This window comes from Microcaecilia unicolor, unplaced genomic scaffold (genome assembly GCF_901765095.1).
Source record: "Microcaecilia unicolor unplaced genomic scaffold, aMicUni1.1, whole genome shotgun sequence".
NCBI lineage: Eukaryota > Metazoa > Chordata > Amphibia > Gymnophiona > Siphonopidae > Microcaecilia > Microcaecilia unicolor.
Window position 1 is genome coordinate 59,759 of NW_021963422.1, and position 7,422 is coordinate 67,180.

A 7,422-nucleotide genomic window follows, 5' to 3' on the forward strand; every position below is an offset into this window, starting at 1 on the left:
GTTGCAGCGGTGAATGGGCGGGCGGGAGTAAAAGTAGCAAGCACCCAGGCTCAACTCCGTCCTTCACTTCCTGCCCTCTCTGCGTCCCGCCTTCCTCTGATGTCATTTCCTTTCGGGTGGGCGGGATGCTGAGAGGGCAGGAAGCGAAGGACGGAGCCGAGCCTGGCTGCTTGCTGCTTTTACTACTGGAGTGGCGCCCCACCCGCCAGTTCGCCGCTACGGGCAAGAACATTAAGTTGTCATTGTCGTCAATCTACGTCCATGGACTTACTCAAGAACTGGTGACTCTGAGGGCAAAGTCAGAACATAAGGCTTAAAGTTGCCTCTACTTCCTGGTATTTAGGACATGTACTTAACAATACCTGCCTTGCCAGCCTGTCTGGGCGAGACATGTAAGTGTACTGCAAACTTGTAAAGAATTTCCCACTGGAGTTTGCAAGATGGCAGTTTTAAGGGGCGTGCTTGACGCCAGGGCTATAACAGCATTAGAGTGCACCTAATCCATTCTGCTATGTCTATATAGCACAAGGTCAAGTAAAGACCATACCTTCATTTTTTAAAAGCTAACATTTAGTTTTGCTGTATTCCGTTCACACACACAGGTTGAAATTCAAAGAGATTTAACTGGCCAGAAAGGGCTCCTGACCAATTAAATTGCTTGTTTATTTTATTTATTTTTGTTACATTTGTACCCTGCACTTTCCCACTCATGGCAAGCTCAATGTGGCGGGCAATGGAGGGTTAAGTGACTTGCCCAGAGTCACAAAGAGCTGCCTGTCCGGAGAATCAAACTCAGTTCCTTAGTCCCCCAGGACCAAAGTCCACCACCCAAACCACTAGGCCACTCCTCCACTCAGCATGGCATAATTGATGTATTAAAAGATAGAGTTCAGAGTTATACCAGTTACCTTTTTTATGTTTGGAAGAGATAGATGGATGGGGTGTTAATGGGGCCAAAGTGTTATAGGCTGCGTGTAATTTGGTATTTCATAAGAGAACCTGGTTGTCTAATGTCTCAACAGAGAGTGTTGCTGGGGCTAAATTAAGTTCTTTAGAAAGGGTAGCCTCAGTTAAATTTCTCAGATCATGAAAAGGCTTAAGCGGGGGGGGGGGGGGGGGGGGTTGTTAACCGGTTAGTGCTGCTGAAAATGTCCACTTAGCACTCAACTGAAAACTGGCTATTTTGGATGTAGCATATCAGGCGCGGGGTAGGTGGGTATGTTAAGAGTGTGAACATGACGTCAGACGCTTTCATCTGGTGTGTGGAGAGTCCAGACGCGAACCCACTTGGGGTTTAGGTGTCCGAAAACAGTTAAAAGTTTGGTATTGTAAGTAAGGTTGTTTTGAGAATTTTCATTTTGTTGAATTTGTTGCTTTGATACATTACAGCATGTGTGCGAGCTGTGTTGGATTATTGGCATGTTTGTGTTTTAGTTTCCCTTTCTGAAGAAGATGCATGAAACTCGGCCAGAGTTAAAGGGAAGTGGAGCTGGCTAGAATACTTTGTTGAATGGACTGATTTGGTTTTAACAGCACTAACGCGAGCACGATATATCCTCCAAGGGAAGTGGTAAAACAGATCTGTTTATTTGGGTATGATTTGTTTTGGGAGAATCTTAAGAACTGTATGTGGATTATATATGCAATGTTATTAAGTGCACTGTACCTCCTTTTGAACACGCTAGGTAGCTATAGCATGTAGATTTGAAGGTTATACTTGTTTGAGCTCATTAGTGAGGAGACTTATGTATATTTTGAATTTAGGACAATGTGAATATGTTCTTTTAATATATTGAATATATGTTATATACAGAAGGTTCTTTGGTTTAATCTATGTTATATGCGCAAGAGTTCAGAATCAGCCTAGATGTATGTACATTCATGGTAAGGAGGTGGAACACTAAATGTGCAATGATGGTTCCATCTGTGATATCACCACATACTCCCTTTGGGGATATAATTGTTGGAATGGATATGGTCTGAGCACATTTAAACACTATATAATTGCATTATAAAAAATTAAAAAGTATATTGTTTATCTAAGGTATAGTAGGTAGTATTTTGGAGATGAGCCAGAGGAGGTGTCAGCACTTGGCCGGATAAGTGTCGATATTCAGCAGTTAACCCGCCAAAGTCACTGCATAAATAAAACTGCATAAAAGTCAGCCCTTTACAGTGCTCAATATCGTGCACAACCAGCTATGTTTTCGTTGGCTCTGTATACCTAGGAATTCAATGCTGGATCCCAGCCATGGCTGGACATTGAATTTCTGGGTATAAAGCTGGTGGCAGTCAGCAAAGTGCTGAGTGCCACTGGCTGAATGTCTACCACACAATGTTACTGTGTCTTTGATGTGCTTCATAGAGGTTCAGCTGTAAAGCTTAATCTTGAAGCTAAGATTGTCCCTTATCTACAGACTGGCAGAGGAAGGTGGGGAGCAGAGAGGAGCAACATTTTCTCAAGTTCTTCAAAGGTTCTGATTGTGAAAAAATAAAGCCAGCAATGCTGTTACCAGAGGCTACAATGCAATCCTACGTGACTTCAATGAAAGCAATTTGTCTTTAATGTGGTGTTTGACATATGCTGCAGCTGTGTTTGTAATGGGCATTGCAAATCATTTATATTCTGTCTTGGAAGTTCAGCAGGCAAATTTTATCTGTATAAACTAACATTATTCTTTAGGTCAGAAAGATGATGGTACACCTCCCTTTTCTTCATGCAGTTGAAATTCAAGTGGCACAGTCAAATATCCTGGTCTCCCTTGGGGTGCTCACTGAGAAATAATGGCTGTATCTGCAGTTGTGTTTTTACACAAACACCTTTTGGTTAATATAGAGGGGCATAATCGAACGGCGCTGGCCAAATCGATGGCCGGCAATCTTCAGGGCCAGCGCCGTAAGCGGGCGGAGCTAAGCGTATTTTCAAAATACGCTTGGCGCCGGCCAAATCACTCACCGGGTTTACAAGAGGATCGCCGGCAGATCGCCGGGTATATATGAGATGGCTGGTTTCGGTTTTCAGCCATAATGGAAACCGGGCCTGGCCATCTCAAACCCGGCGAAATGCAAGGCATTTGGGCATGGGAGGAGCCAGCATTTGTAGTGCTCTGGCCCCTCTGACGTGCCAGGACACCAACCGTGCACCCTAGGGGGCACTTAAAAAAATTAAAAAAACCCCCTTACCTTGTGTGCTGAGCCCCCCAAATCCCCCCCAAAACCCACTCGCCACAACTCTACACCATTACCATAGCCCTAAGAGGTGAAGGGGGCACCTACATGTGGGTATAGTGGGTTTTGGGGTTTTTTGGAGGGCTCTACATTAACCACTACAAGTGTAACAGGTGGGGGGGGGGGGGGGGGGATGGGCCTGGGTCCACCTGCCTGAAGTGCACTGCACCCACTAAAAACTGCTCCAGGGACCTGCATACTGCTGTCAAGGAGCTGGATATGACATTTCAGGCTGACATACAGGCTGGCAAAAAAAGTTTTATTTTTTGTTTTTTTTGGGTGGGAGGGTGTTGGTGACCACTGGGGGAGTAAGGGGAGGTGATCCCTGCTTCCCTCCAGTGGTCATCTGGTCAGTTGGGGCACTTTTTCCAGACTTGGTCCTAAAAATAAATGGACCAAGTCCGGCCGGCGAAATGATCGTTCGAATCGGCCTCTTTTTTTCCATTATTAGCCGAAGCCAGCCATCTCGTACCCATGCCCCCGCCCCTCATCCCGCCTTCAATACCCTACCAACACGCCCCCTCGAAGGTTGGCTGGTGCCGCGATGAAACAGCAGTTGAAGCAGGCCAAAATCGGCTTTTGATAATACAGATTTGGCTGAGACCAGGAGATCGCCGGCAATCTCCCGATTTGTGTCGGAAGATCGCCGGCGATCCCTTTCGAAAATAAGCCTGATAGTGCTCACTTATGGATTAATTATTCTTGCTTCAATCCTTGTTCTGTTCACACTGCAGACAAGTTTCATGGGGACAGCTCATCTATTCGGTCACCCATGTACTGCTCCACATATTTTTTTTTTTTAAAGTGGGGCAAGAGAAAGGGCACAGCTGACTGTTACAATCATCCAAGTGAGAAGCAAACTGTGACAGCCCTTAGGTAGTGGGTCATTGGATAATGGTGGCTGCTAAGCTGTGCAGATGCAACAGTATCTACTCTAGCAATGGTTCTCAAATCTGTCTTGGGGGACCACCAGCCAATTGAGTGCTCAGGATATCCCTAATGAACATGGATTTGCATGCCTGCCATCTCCATTATATTCAAATAGCACCTCTTTGTTCAGAATGATGCAGTAAGGGGTGGACCACTATTTAAATGACAGCGTTTTTGAGCAGTTAGCAACAGCAGAGTCTTAGGACTACACACACCGTTGAGCGGTCAAACATGTGTTATGAAGAATGAAGATTGAAATATTTATAAATAATTCTGAAGGATTTCTAATACATTTTTTTTAGTATGTTCAGAATTATATATTGCTTTTCATCAGATATTTTTCGTTTCAGATTTATTTCCCTGATGAAGTACTCTTGTGAAACACAGCTTGTGTTGGAGATAGGGGAGTAGTTTGTCGTTGTCTTGTCCACAAGGAGGGTGAGCCCTTAGGTCCCGTAAGGCCCTGAAGGACCTCAAAGGACAGCCGTGCAACCCCAAGTCTTCACCTGCGGCGACCGCCGTTTACCAAGGGTTGAGCCCCCAGCTGCAGGTGGTCAACGGGACTTCAGGAACCGCGGGGTTGACGGGCTGACCTGGACTGGAACCGGGAGAGAAGCGGGCAGGTGGAATAGAGATGTCCACAAACTGGCAGCAGATCAGGGCAGGCAGCTAACAGCGTAGTCGGAGTCAGGCAAGAGGTCAAGGCAGGCGGCTAGTAGAGAAGTCAAAGTCAGGCTAGAGGTCTAGGCAGGCAGCTTAGAAGATAACCAGGAAACAGTCCAAAGTCCAAAATCAGCAACACCAGGAAAACGACAAAACACAGGAACCACGGAGATTGGCCTCGGGAACAGAACCTGAAGCAAAGTTCTAGCTCAGTTCCCTTCCTTAAATACCGTACAACATCAGCCGCCCCGCCCCGCCCCCGTAGGTACAGTCGACCAATCCGGACCTGGGTATCGGCAGAGCCCCTCTGATTGGCTCTGTCCGATTCCCCAGGCGGGACCACCAACTTGGCCTCCCAATCCGGCACCTCAGAGGCGGAGCTCCGAGCCCTCCCGCCCGGGAGGGAAGAAGACGCCGGCCATCACGCCTCGGCGCCGCCTCCTTCGGCGGCGCAAACATAGCCCCCACAGCCGGCGACCAAGAGACCGGCGGCCGCAGTCGCTGGCCTCCGGCCTCGGTCCCGGACGGAACGGCCATCACTGCAGCGGCCCCCGGCTCCCCGCCGTGGCCTCCGGACCGCTACCCCTCGCCGTGGAGGACACTGGCTCCCGCCCCCCGTGACGGAGGAGCCGGAAGCAAACGCAACCGTTGCAAAGGCCCTGAAGGGAAGAACACCACTTCCTTATCAAGGCCCTCCCAGATGATGTCACACTCCCTAGAGCCAGGCAGACAGCACACTGAAACCCCGAGAGGCCCAACCCACACCAATGCAGCACCGTGAAGCTCTTGAAGTCAGTACACCCAAAGAGAGGTAGAGCTAACTCAGTCCACACACACAGCTGTAGTAAAGTGAAACAATTGCAGTCATGCTGCTGGAAGCTGCCAGTATAGAGAGAGAGAGAGCTAGCTCAGAAAGGACAGACAAAGGAAACAGAAGCCAGCTAAGAAGCAGACCCCCAGGAAAAAGGTAAGGTTGAGAGGGGTTCTGACCAGAATCATAACAGCAAGCCAATTTTGGCCGGCTTCAACTGCTTTCTGTCGCAGGGCCGGCCAAAGTTCAAGGGGGCGTGTCGGCAGTGTACCGAAGGCGGGATGGGGGCGTGGTTAAGAGATGGGTGTCCTCGGCCGATAATGGAAAAAAGGCCGGCCCTGACGAGCATTTGGCTGACTTTACTTGGTCCCTTTTCGTTCACGACCAAGCCTTGAAAAGGTGCCTGAACTGACCAGATGGCCACCGGATGGAATCAGGGATCACCTCCCCTTACTCCCCCAGTGGTTACCAACCCCTTCCCACCCAAAAAAAAAAAAAATTAAAAAACATTTTTTTGCCAGTCTCTATGCCAGCCTCAAATGTCATACCCAGCTGCATCACAGCAGTATGCAGGTCCCTGGAGCAGTTTTTAGTGGGTACTGCAGTGCACTTCAGGCAGGCGGACCCAGGCCCATCCCCCCCTACCTGTTACACTTGTGGTAAATGGGAGCCCTCCAAAACCCACTCGAAACCCACTGTACCCACATCTAGGTGCCCCCCGTCAGGGCCGCCAAGAGACTGGGCCAGGCCCGAGACAAGGTCGCCCATAGGGCCCCCCCTCCACCCGCCACCGGGCCCTCTCTCCACCCCCGGGCCCTCTGCACTGACCTTAAGCGCCTCACCTTCAAAAGTGCAGCAAGCAGCGGCAGACCACTTCTTCCTTCCATGTCCCGCCCTCTTGGAAGTTACATCAGGCGAGGGCGGGACATGGAAGGAAGGAGTGGTCTGCCGCTGCTTGCTGCACTTTCGAAGGTAAGGCGCTTAAGTTCAATGCCAGGAAGCGACGGAGGGCGGGCCCCCCCTGTCCCCCCTCTCAGCAGCCCCCCGTCCCCCCTGTCCCCAACTCTCGGCAGCCCTGCCCCCCGTTACCCTTTAAGGGCTATGGTAGTGTTGTACAGTTGTAGGTAGTGGGTTTGGGGGGGGGGGTTGGGGGGCTCAGCACACAAGGTAAGGGAGCTATGCACCTGGGATCAATTTGTGAAGTCCACTGCAGTGCCCCCTAGGGTGCTCGGTTGGTGTCCTGTCATGTAAGGTGGACCAGTGCACTACAAATGCTGGCTCCTCCCACGAGGCAAAGGTTGAGATTTGATTGATACCCTTGCACCAGCCTTGCTGCCTCCTCCTGCTGCTCTGGATTCTGGGTCCTTCATTTTGCCACGTGATGAACCATAGCTGGGGCCTTCATTTTGCAACCCTTAGCAGTGGTTCTTAGTTGTTCTCAGGCATACAAACAAGATCAAAGACTGATAAAGATACGATGAGGAACAAAATAACATCTTATTTATGTATTTATTTAATGTGATTTCATAACATGCCTCACCAGGTACAGCCTGATGTAACAACAATAAAACGAGCAAATATAAAAACACATAACTGAACTACTAAATAAATTATCACCCACAAACTATAACAACCAAACAAAATAGTCATTCAACCAGTGACTATGAACCTACCCCATACCAATTCTAATTCATTCACACAATTACTTTGTAGCACTGAGAAATTTTACTTTCAGTTTAGATATTGGGCTATGGCTTTAGCAAGTTTTAAGCTTGAACTAGGTAGGGCAG